At 41.2% G+C, this 10,062-nt stretch overlaps 1 long non-coding RNA gene across 1 annotated transcript; it reads right to left on the reverse strand.

Moving 5' to 3' along the window:
* Positions 1 to 39: 39 nt before the first annotated feature.
* On the reverse strand, positions 40 to 9,394 carry LOC120102824 (uncharacterized). The gene is made up of 5 exons (XR_015620699.1): positions 9,322 to 9,394; positions 7,066 to 7,143; positions 2,343 to 2,583; positions 536 to 717; positions 40 to 139 (listed from the first exon to the last, which is right to left on the reverse strand). It is a non-coding gene; the product is annotated as an uncharacterized LOC120102824 (long non-coding RNA).
* Positions 9,395 to 10,062: the final 668 nt, after the last annotated feature.

Genomic DNA, 10,062 nt, shown 5'->3' on the forward strand with positions numbered 1-10,062 from the left:
GCCTGGCCACCCTGGAAAGACTAGACAAGAAGGATTCTTTCTTTTATTATTTTATTATGCTGTTGTTGCTGTTGTTATGTCTCCTTGGTTTTGATAGAACATGGAAGGGAAATAGATGCACATCTGTTCACCAAGAGATCTGTGGGGAGGAGGGCATGAGAGAATAACCAATTACTTTTGCCTGAATCTCAGATTAGTTGTTTCTACCTGTGTAAAAAAGTGAGAGCTTGAGTCTTTCCAGCCTGTCCTTGGCCGCACAGGAAGTATTAGGAGCATTGGCCAAACAAATGAGTCGGGAAGGGTCTTGCCCTTAAGAGAAGCCCAAACGGCCTCCTTTCGCTTCTGTGCGTCCCCAAATTCAGCTCTGTCCTGGCCTCTGCCAGCATGGGGAACTGGGAGTTGTAACCTCTGTGGACTTAGGTCTCAGGATGCCTTTACCGTTGCTGGTGGGGGGAAAGGAGTTGGTATGGATGGAATGACAAGAATTAGTCCATGTGGAACCCCGTGAAGGATAATGAGAAACCACAAGGCCTACCTCTGACCGGGTGACACGGGGCGTACATTACCCAAGGCTGGAGGTAACCCACCCGAAAGCTCTTGGTCACGTCCGTTTCTCATTGATTTCTTTAAACAGAATTTGCCAAAATTCCAGCACCTCCTTCTAAGGCAGCGACTTTTTCTTTTCTTTTCTTTTTTCAATGGCAAGGAGTGGGAACTCTATAATTAAAGGAAGAAGGGAAGAGAAGGAAAGGACCTGAAAGGTGGAAGGGCTACATCAGGAGGGGAGACGACGGCCCCACAGGAGGATGGAGATAAAGGGCCAGGCCCCAAGCAGGGAAGGGGGATGAAAGGGCCAGGAGCCTCTGCCTCTGAAGTTTCTTAAAATTTAAGTCCCCTCTCCTCTTTCTGACATTCCTGAGAGATTACCAGCCAGCAATAGCCCAGGGCTCCCCCTAGAGAATTGTTTTAGATTGTAATTACCAGTTAGGTGGTGTTTTTAAACCTTAGTAATGAGAAGCTGTGAGTCAAGTGTTACATTGAGCTTGGGGTGGAAACTGGGATACAGGGCATGGGGAAAGAAGCCAGAAGGAACCAGAGACAGCACACGGGAAATACCTGATCCCAGGTAGTTGAAACCTCAATCCTTCCCACAGTACGTATGACAATTATTTTCAAACACTGCCCAGACAAAGTCCCTTTGGAAAGTAAACTTCTTCATCTCTGTCCATGGAATAGTTTAAACCGAGGACCTTGTCTGTGTTAATGATTACAGAGTGTTTTTGGGTTACCCCAACTGGTTTGTTCTCTCTCCATTGAAATCTGTTTCTTACCTGGTTCAGAGAGCTACAAACTGTCAAGGGAAGAATTGGACTGCTAATACACGGTAATATAAACTGGTAAGAGAGAAAAGACCAGACTCGGCCAGGAGAACTAACTTAAATGCACATTTGTTTCGGATGCACTGTTGTTCTGTTAAGGCTGTATATATTTGTTTATTTAAGATGACTGAAAGTGCAAAGAGAAAACATGCAATTCATCTTAATGTACAAAACGTTATATGCACTCAAATGTTATAATTTCTAATATTTTTAAAGTTTATATTCGAGTTGTACAAAGTTAAGCATTAATCAGATATTTCATTCTTTCCTAATGTTATCGTTTTCTTAAATATTATTACAAAATTTAAGTGTGTCTAATGGAGAGTTTTTTTTCTTGGAAACTGTCTACCTCACTATAATACAAATTTTGACAACACTAAAGTTACCAGAGGTCGATTGATATTCAAAACATTTTTTTTACAGTATACCTTCTTGGATGATACGAAATCTGGTTAATTCTGTCTTATTAAACTCATTTTCCCTTAATAACTCAGCCTGGTGTATGTGGATCTATAGAAATCATTTTCTGAGGAAATTTGTTCCAATTGGAAGACATTAATTGTCCTAAAGGCTACTGTTATGAGCGTCATTTTACTTTAAAACTGTTAATAGCTGCTTACATAATTTTTTAATTCATTAAATTAAAGCCAAAGCCCGATCAGCTGTTTAACACTGTTTATAAACCTGTGCCCTATCGCACAGTCTCAAGGATCCAAGTAGGAATTTGAGTCTCCTGTAGTTTCTTCCTGAACCCAGAACTCCCATAGACCAAGTATGTGCTCTATAACTGGTTGCACCTCCAGGTCCTGCTCACTTCTTTAATTACTGATTAACACTCACATCTATGATGGACCACGGGCAATATATACAATGTGGTTTTGTTTTGTGTTTCCTGCCCATTGGCAGACTCTTGTGTAAGTTCACATCTGAAAGTTCCTATGTCAGGCACAGAAAACCTCTTACCTCAAGCCACTCAGGTAGGCATCATTGCAGTCTCTCATTGAAGGGTAACTGAGGGGCAGAGGACCTACATGGCTTGCTAGCAGCTGTCCATTCAAGCAGTGGTTGTTCAGGTTTGAATTCAGTCTTCCAGATGACATAAGGATCGACTTGTCTTTTGGTCCCCATATCCCTGCACAATGCGTAGTTAGCCACAGTGTAGAAGGATTGCCAGCTGTCGGTTGGAGCAGAACCTGTACAAGGGCTGGCAGCAATGTTTTTAGTCTCCATAGCATGTTACAGCTGAGGTGCGCATGGTGACAGCTCAGAAAATGACATAAAATTACACAGGGGGTTACTCAACTCAGAGTTCCTAGCTTTGGGTTGTCCAGAAAAAGTGATGGCTCAAGTCATTGTTGGGCTTTGGAATTTTCTAGACTTTACCACTGCCCTCAATGCGATTTTTGTGAGTTCTGATTATTAAAATATAATGATCGATTTACAAATAGGAAATGTTTCAGAAGATTGGATATATAGCTGTTTAAACTTCTCCCCATGAAATCAATGTCTCTTGAACTCCTAATCATTTTGCAAACACTTTATTTGCCCAAACTGAAAAAAATTTTTTTTATTAACTTGAGTATTTCTTATATACATTTCAAGTGTTATTCCCTTTCCCGGTTTCCGGGCAAACATCCCCCTCCCCCCTCCCTTTCCTTATGGGTGTTCCCCTCCCAATCCTGCCCCCATTGCCGCCCTCCCCCCATAGTCTAGTTCACTGGGGGTTCAGTCTTAGCAGGACCCAGGGCTTCCCCTTCCACTGGTGCTCTTACTAGGATATTCATTGCTACCTATGGGGTCAGAGTCCAGGGTCAGTCCATGTATAGTCTTTAGGTAGTGGCTTAGTCCCTGGAAGCTCTGGTTGCTTGACACTGTTGTACTTTTGGGGTCTCGAGCCCCTTCAAGCTCTTCCACAAACTGAAAATTTTGAAGGCATAGTTAATCTTCTATATTTTGCAAAGGATCATCTGGGAAAACATCATGGGCTCCTTCCACTTCTTCCCTGCAGGCCTTTCCCCAGAGCCAAGACGTTTTTGCATTTTTACCACTCTTCCTATCACAATATCCAATACCCTGACTTCCCAATTCCAGCCCCAAGCCTCCTTATACAATGGCCCCCCTACACTTTTCCTTTTGGTACTGTCGAGCTTCCATTATTGGAAAGTCTATCAGAAAGTTTATACCTTAACTTAGGGAAACAAAATCTAACTGAATTATCTAAAAGACCGAAATCTATCTTAGCCCTTTTAAAAAAAGATTCATTTATTTTATTTATATGAGTACACTGCCCTTGTCCTCAGGCACACCAGAAGAGGGCATCAGATCCAAATAAAGATGGTTGTGAGCCACCATGTGGTTGCTGGGATTTGAACTCAGGACCTCTGGAAGAGCAGTCAGTGCTCTTAACCACTGAGCCATCTCTCCAGCCTATCTTAGCCCTTAAGATTAGAGATATTTGCATTTTCAGAAATATCTTGCTTTATTTGATTTTCTCTGAATGGTAATAGTAGTAGTAGTAGTAGTAGTAGTAGTAGTAGTAGTAGTAGTAGTAGTAGTATAGTAGTATAGTAGTAGTAATAGTTGTTATTCTAGACAACACACCATAAGATTCAATGTACAAACCAGTTAGTCACTGATGATACATGGATGGATAGAGACACTGTCACAGGAGAATTTAATGTAATGAAAAATGAATTATGAACATTCTTTGTCCTTCTCTTTGGGAAAAGTCTCACTGTGTAGCCCAGGCTGGTCCTGACTTTATGATCATCCTTCCCCTGCCTCATAAGGGCTGTGATAACAGGTATAGGCTCAGTGGTTTCCTGACCAAAATAAGTAACATTGGTTTTGGTATATAAAAGCAAAATGTTCAATAGTGGCTCTTTCTAACTTCTTAAGCTTAATTTCACAGGGCCCACTGAGATACGTGTTTTGTCTTTGTTTTATTCACTGCTATATTCCTAGCATTCAGTACTAGATCTGACGTCTAAGAGACATTAAATAAATGAATTCTGCTGAGTTTAAAAATATATTTGTAGCAGTCACATTCAAGGGAATGTGTGATTAATGTCTCTTCGACACAAGTTGAGTTAGTCAGTGTTCCTTAACTGGTAATTCTAGAGGCTGTAGAGATGGCCTAGTGGTTAAGAGGATGTACTGCTACTCTTCCAGAGGATCTGAGTTCAGATCCCCACATCCATATTTCATAGCTCACAATCTCCTCTGACTCCAGTTCCAGGTGATCCAATACCCTCTTGTGGCCTGCAGTAACATCTTTATATACATGCTGATATTCACACACACACACACACACACACACACACACACACGCACACAAACACATTCATAGACACACAGACATACACAAACAGACCCACACAGACACACACATATGTGTGATGATTTTGAAAAATGTTAAAAAAATGAATTCTAGGTTTAATAAATGGTCTTTAAATCTTGCAGACTGTTTTTAAAATCATATAACCCATATTTATTTTAAAATCCTCAACTTTTCTAACAGGCAATAAAACAAAATAGACCCTTGTTATGTAATACTTTTTATGTAAAACCAGTGAAGTCAGTTTCTAAAGATGGTAAATTTCAAGCTACAGTAAGTATTCCAATTTTGTTTGTGTCTTTTGTCTCTGCACTAGAAACCCAATTACTCAATTACTCATTCAGAGTCACGAGAGAGAACTTGTTAGATACTTCAGCAACCCCATTTCCTACAGTTTAAAGCTATTTCAACTACCAAATACACATATAATATTTTATAAATACCAAATATACACAGACTTTCCAACTAATTAAAAAACCAGTTTTAAGTTATTGATATTGAGGTCTCATTTATCTAACATTTTGTACTATAATTGGAAATTTCTTTGAGTTAAGAACACTGGCCAGCTAGTCAGGATGGCCCGTGCTTACAATTCTATCACTCTGGAGGCTGCGAAGGAAGAAGAAAGGCGTAGTGGATTAGAGCACTTCTATGGAAATAAGCAGAAGGATCCAGATACAATTCCAAGCATCTACCGTGTAACATGCAGCCAACAACCTGTGGGGACTGGGAGATCACCGCTGCTACAGGAGGATTGCTGGGATTTGCTGTCCTGCCAGCTTAGCTGGAGAAACATGAAGTTCCTGGTTCAGTGACAGACACTGTCTCAAGGAAGTAAGGCTGAGAGTGACAGAGCAGGACACTCAAACATCCTCTTTCGGCCTCTGTATAGTCTACACATGGATTTACTCACATGCACCACATGCATATGTGCACATATACACACACATACCAGATGCATATATACACATACATACATACAGGACATGCATATGTACACACACAAACACATATACTATATGCATATATGCACACACATATACCATATACGCATATATGCACACACACATATACCATATATGCATACATGCACATGCACACACATGTACCACATGTACACATACACACATATACCACACACACATATACACACACGTACACATGTGTACCACATGCATATGTACACATGTATACACACAGGAACACACTTAGAGTTCAAAGTCAGCATGGCTATATAGATCAAGGCCCTGCAAACAAGCAAACAAGGGAAGAAACAAACAAGCAAACACAGAGTCTGTCCAATTAGTCCACTGCTAAAGAATTAAAACACAAGGAAATTGGGCTGGGGATTTAGCTCAGTGGTAGAGCGCTTACCTAGGAAGCGCAAGACCCTGGGTTCGGTCCCCAGCTCCGAAAAAAAGAACCAAAAAAAAAAAAAAAAAAAAAAAAAAACACAAGGAAATCTAACCAATGGACAGTAGTTGCAAATCTGCTTGTGGATTTGATCAATAAAAGAAGTAAATTTCCCCTCCAATTAAAAAAAAAATCAAGTCTGCCCTAAAAGTCAGTGTAAGAACAAGAGCCCTCAAGCTCCTGCTTTTTGGGGGTTCCTCTCCGAGGTCCCAGTAGACTGTTTAACCTTTTCAACTGATTTGAGTACTTGAGTCCCACATTCTCTATGAAGAGGATAGCTAGTTTCCCTCACTGGTTAATATGGTTTTACATTTTCCAGACTCTTTTAGAGCTCTTTCAGGTGTTTTTACTCTATTGAATTAGAAAACCCTTACATAATTCTTCAATACCTCTTTTAACTTTATCACAAAGGTTTCCTAATCAGAATTTCGTGTCCTCCAACTCCTTTATTTTTCCCCTGGGGATGAGCTACGGATTGATGTCTAATGGAAACTGCCCATTTCCTGCCCACTCCCTGCCTGGTTGTAGGGTCTCCATTCCCAGCTGTGGTCATGAAGACATGGTCCTGTGCTTGAGGAGTTTAGGAGCTATTTTGTGAGTTACCACTGTGTGGCAGGCACTGTTCAAGGCTCTGGGAAACGTTCCTGCATAGAAGACAAGATAAAGTTCCAATCTAAAGCTCAGCTCCCAACATTTCTTAGGTTCTTGGAAGCCAATCCCTCTACCTGAATCCTGACTGCTTCAGCTTGTTTTTTCTAACTCACAAATCCTCTTGAAGTTCAGTCTGGACCCTGCTTCATTCCTTCCTTTAAAACTTCAGTGGAGATGGTAAGTCAAGGTGGTTGGAGAAAATGACACTTGAGACTGCCATGTCTCCAATTCAGTCCTCTGAAATCCCTCAGGTATGGTTATCTCTCACCACAGTGGGGAATTCACCTGTCTGTGCTGCGATAGTCTCAAAAGTCCACGGGGTTCAGGGTCTATCACGGAATGCCTTCATCTCCAGGTTTGTGACTATAGCACAGGAGAAATAGAGAGAATTTCAGAGAGGATTTTCCCCCTGAGATCTGTCAGTATCTCCTCTTCACTAGTTTCTAATCACTGGGTGCTCAATCATGCCAAGCTGGGCAGAAGAGCTGACGCTGTGCTTTGGCTATATGAGAAAAAAGGTTGTTTTGTTGACTTTCGAATTTCTCTTCAGAGTGAGCAGACTTTATTCATATAAGAACTTTTGGCTTAGGCTTACACAAAACTGTGCATTTATTTCAAGTTTCCTCTTTTACTAGAAATGTTCTACTGAGGTTTTGTTGGTGATGACATCGCAGGTGCCTGGATCCCTGCCATCCAGTGAACAAATGATTTGTTTCCAACAAACAGGTTACAGTCTATTAAGAAGCAATGCTCTAATTTTGCAAGATTATTTGTACTAGTTGCAAAGAGACTTTGCACCTAGGCTCCCTAGTTGGCAATGAGAATGACTCAGCTGAGTGATCAGAGACCCCGTGGGGGTCTCCTGGGTGTTTGTCTCAAGGCTATGTCTACGACATGTTTGCTCCACATCTAAAATGTCTCCATTGTTTGTGATTTAACCTTTTGGTCTAAAGGGAAAATGGCTTACATGTATAGATGGTACCTATGGCTTATCAGCAATGGAGTCCATTCTCAGGCCAATCTTCGCATACACACGATGAAACACATCAAAGTGTTTCTTCCAAGAAGGAGGCATTCAAATAGGTACAGAAAGTCTCTATATAGAAATGATCTCTATAGGAAATCTCCTCGATAGAGAATCTAGGTCAGGCACTGTAGCCATGGCACTGGGAAATAAAAGTGAAGAATGGGAAATGGGGCGGGGTGAGGAGGGAGGAGTTAGGAGAGAAGTCAGCAGAGGAGACCCTTCTGATGATCTGACATGAAATGCTTTTTTAGAATTGGTGTGACTGAAAATATAATATGGGATCTTTCTCTGTTTCTCTTTGTGTCTGTGTCTATCTCTCTGTCTTTGTTTCTGTCTCTGTCTCTCTGTCTCTCTTTCTCTCATCCTCTCTCCCTCCCCCCTTCTTCCCCCCCCACAGATTTTAAAATGCATAATGACCATATAGACAGGACTCAGCAATTATTGATTGTAATGATGATCATTATTTTTTGATAGATTTTGGAAAATGACATTCATTAATTTTTACAATTTTAACTGTGTGTGCGCGCGTGTGTGTGTGTGTGTGTGTGTGTGTGTGTGTGTGTGTGTGTGCTTGTTCCAGCTGTGTCTGGAGGTTCCGAAGGAGTTAGTTCTCTGTTTCCACCATGGGAACCAAACTCAAACAGTAACACTTGGAGGTGAGCATTTTTACCTGCTGAGTCGTTTTTTTCTAGTTATCAAAAAATGATTTATTTTTATTTATGTGTGACCGTGACTGTGTATTTTTACATCCATGTAAGTATCTGTGGAGCCAAGATAACATCATTGGATCCCTCAGAGATGGAGTTACAGGCAGTTAGGAGTCGCCTGATGTAGGTTTGGGGAACCACATCCTGGTCCTCTGCAGGAGCAGTATGAACTCTTAACAGCTGAGCCATTCCTCCAGAAGTAACATTCCCTTCTGACTGATGATATAATAGTGTTAAAAATGCTCATTTTCATGCATCATCCTTTCATTAAATAATTCCGCATATCTTTTGTTGGTGTGCCAGTTGGCAGTTTTGGGAGCTTAGCACTGTGAATGAAGGCAACCTTTAATAGCACTGTCTCCTAAAAAATGAGCTGCTGAAATAGCTGCACAAAGAGAGAGATTAACAATGTTATTAACTCCGAAGAGCACGTTGACAAGGAGGAGGCACTTTTCCCTTATACAAGAATGACACTTCCCTGGTTTTTAACTCATTATTTAATTTCCCATTGTTGGGACAAGTGGTCAAGATGAGTAAGGATGTGTGATCACCAAACTATTTTCCTATGCACATTTAATGGTGCCCTTTGAGAAATAGTTGGTGATGTGCATTGTATTAGCATCACAGAACACACTCTAGACTCACGTTTCAATAACTCACCTTAAAGGTTTGGACAGGACCATAGCAATCAGTCACACTACACTACATTTGGGAAAGTGAGCTCTGTAAATAGATTTTTCTTACAGGCCAAAGCAGAAGATTTGTTTTGAGACCAAACTAGAAAAGCAAAAAGGAAATATGGCTCACAGCTTCAAGTTCATCTGCTTCAAACTGAAACCCTGCGGACGACAGCAGCTTAAACAGAATCCTCCATTCCTCCCATAAAAATCAAGAGCACGGCCTAGAGCTCACCTTTTCACTGTTGCTATGGTGATTTCTTAGTCAACAAAGTATCTTTTACATCATTTAAATGACAAGGTTCCGCAGTCAAGTTTGCTGCATAGTCCAAAGTAGGAGCTGGAGTTCTGGGCATCTCATAAGCAATGGAGTAGGCAAGAAAGACAAAGATGAACGTCAAGAAGAGTACAGGTCAGCAGCCCAGCCGGATTAGCTGCCTCTAAGGGGCAGGTCAGGAAAGCTCATCAGACACACTCCCATCTCATTGGCTGTCTTTAGTCTTGGGCTACAGAGTAAAGTGGGCAGTGCTGTGTGTTCACTGGCCATAGGGAAATACATGGAGGCTCTGTGATCACGAAGAAAAAGAGCAAAAGGAGGTGCATGTGCAGACTGCATTGAGGGGTGAGGGTTGGGGGAGGGCAGATTGTTAAGGCACTAGGCACTTAGGAAGAGGGAGGAAAATGACTGAATCTCAAGACAAGCAGGAAACCCACAATAATATTACCAGCAGCCCTATCTACCTCCCTATCTATCTCCCTATCTCCTATCCATTTATCTATCTATCTATCTATCTATCTATCTATCTATCTATCTATCTATCTATTGACTGAGAGCCAATGAGACTACCATGTATAGCTAGACTCCAGGATT

The sequence above is a fragment of the Rattus norvegicus genome, chromosome 5 (assembly GCF_021556685.1).
Source record: "Rattus norvegicus strain SHRSP/BbbUtx chromosome 5, alternate assembly SHRSP_T2T, whole genome shotgun sequence".
Lineage (NCBI taxonomy): Eukaryota > Metazoa > Chordata > Mammalia > Rodentia > Muridae > Rattus > Rattus norvegicus.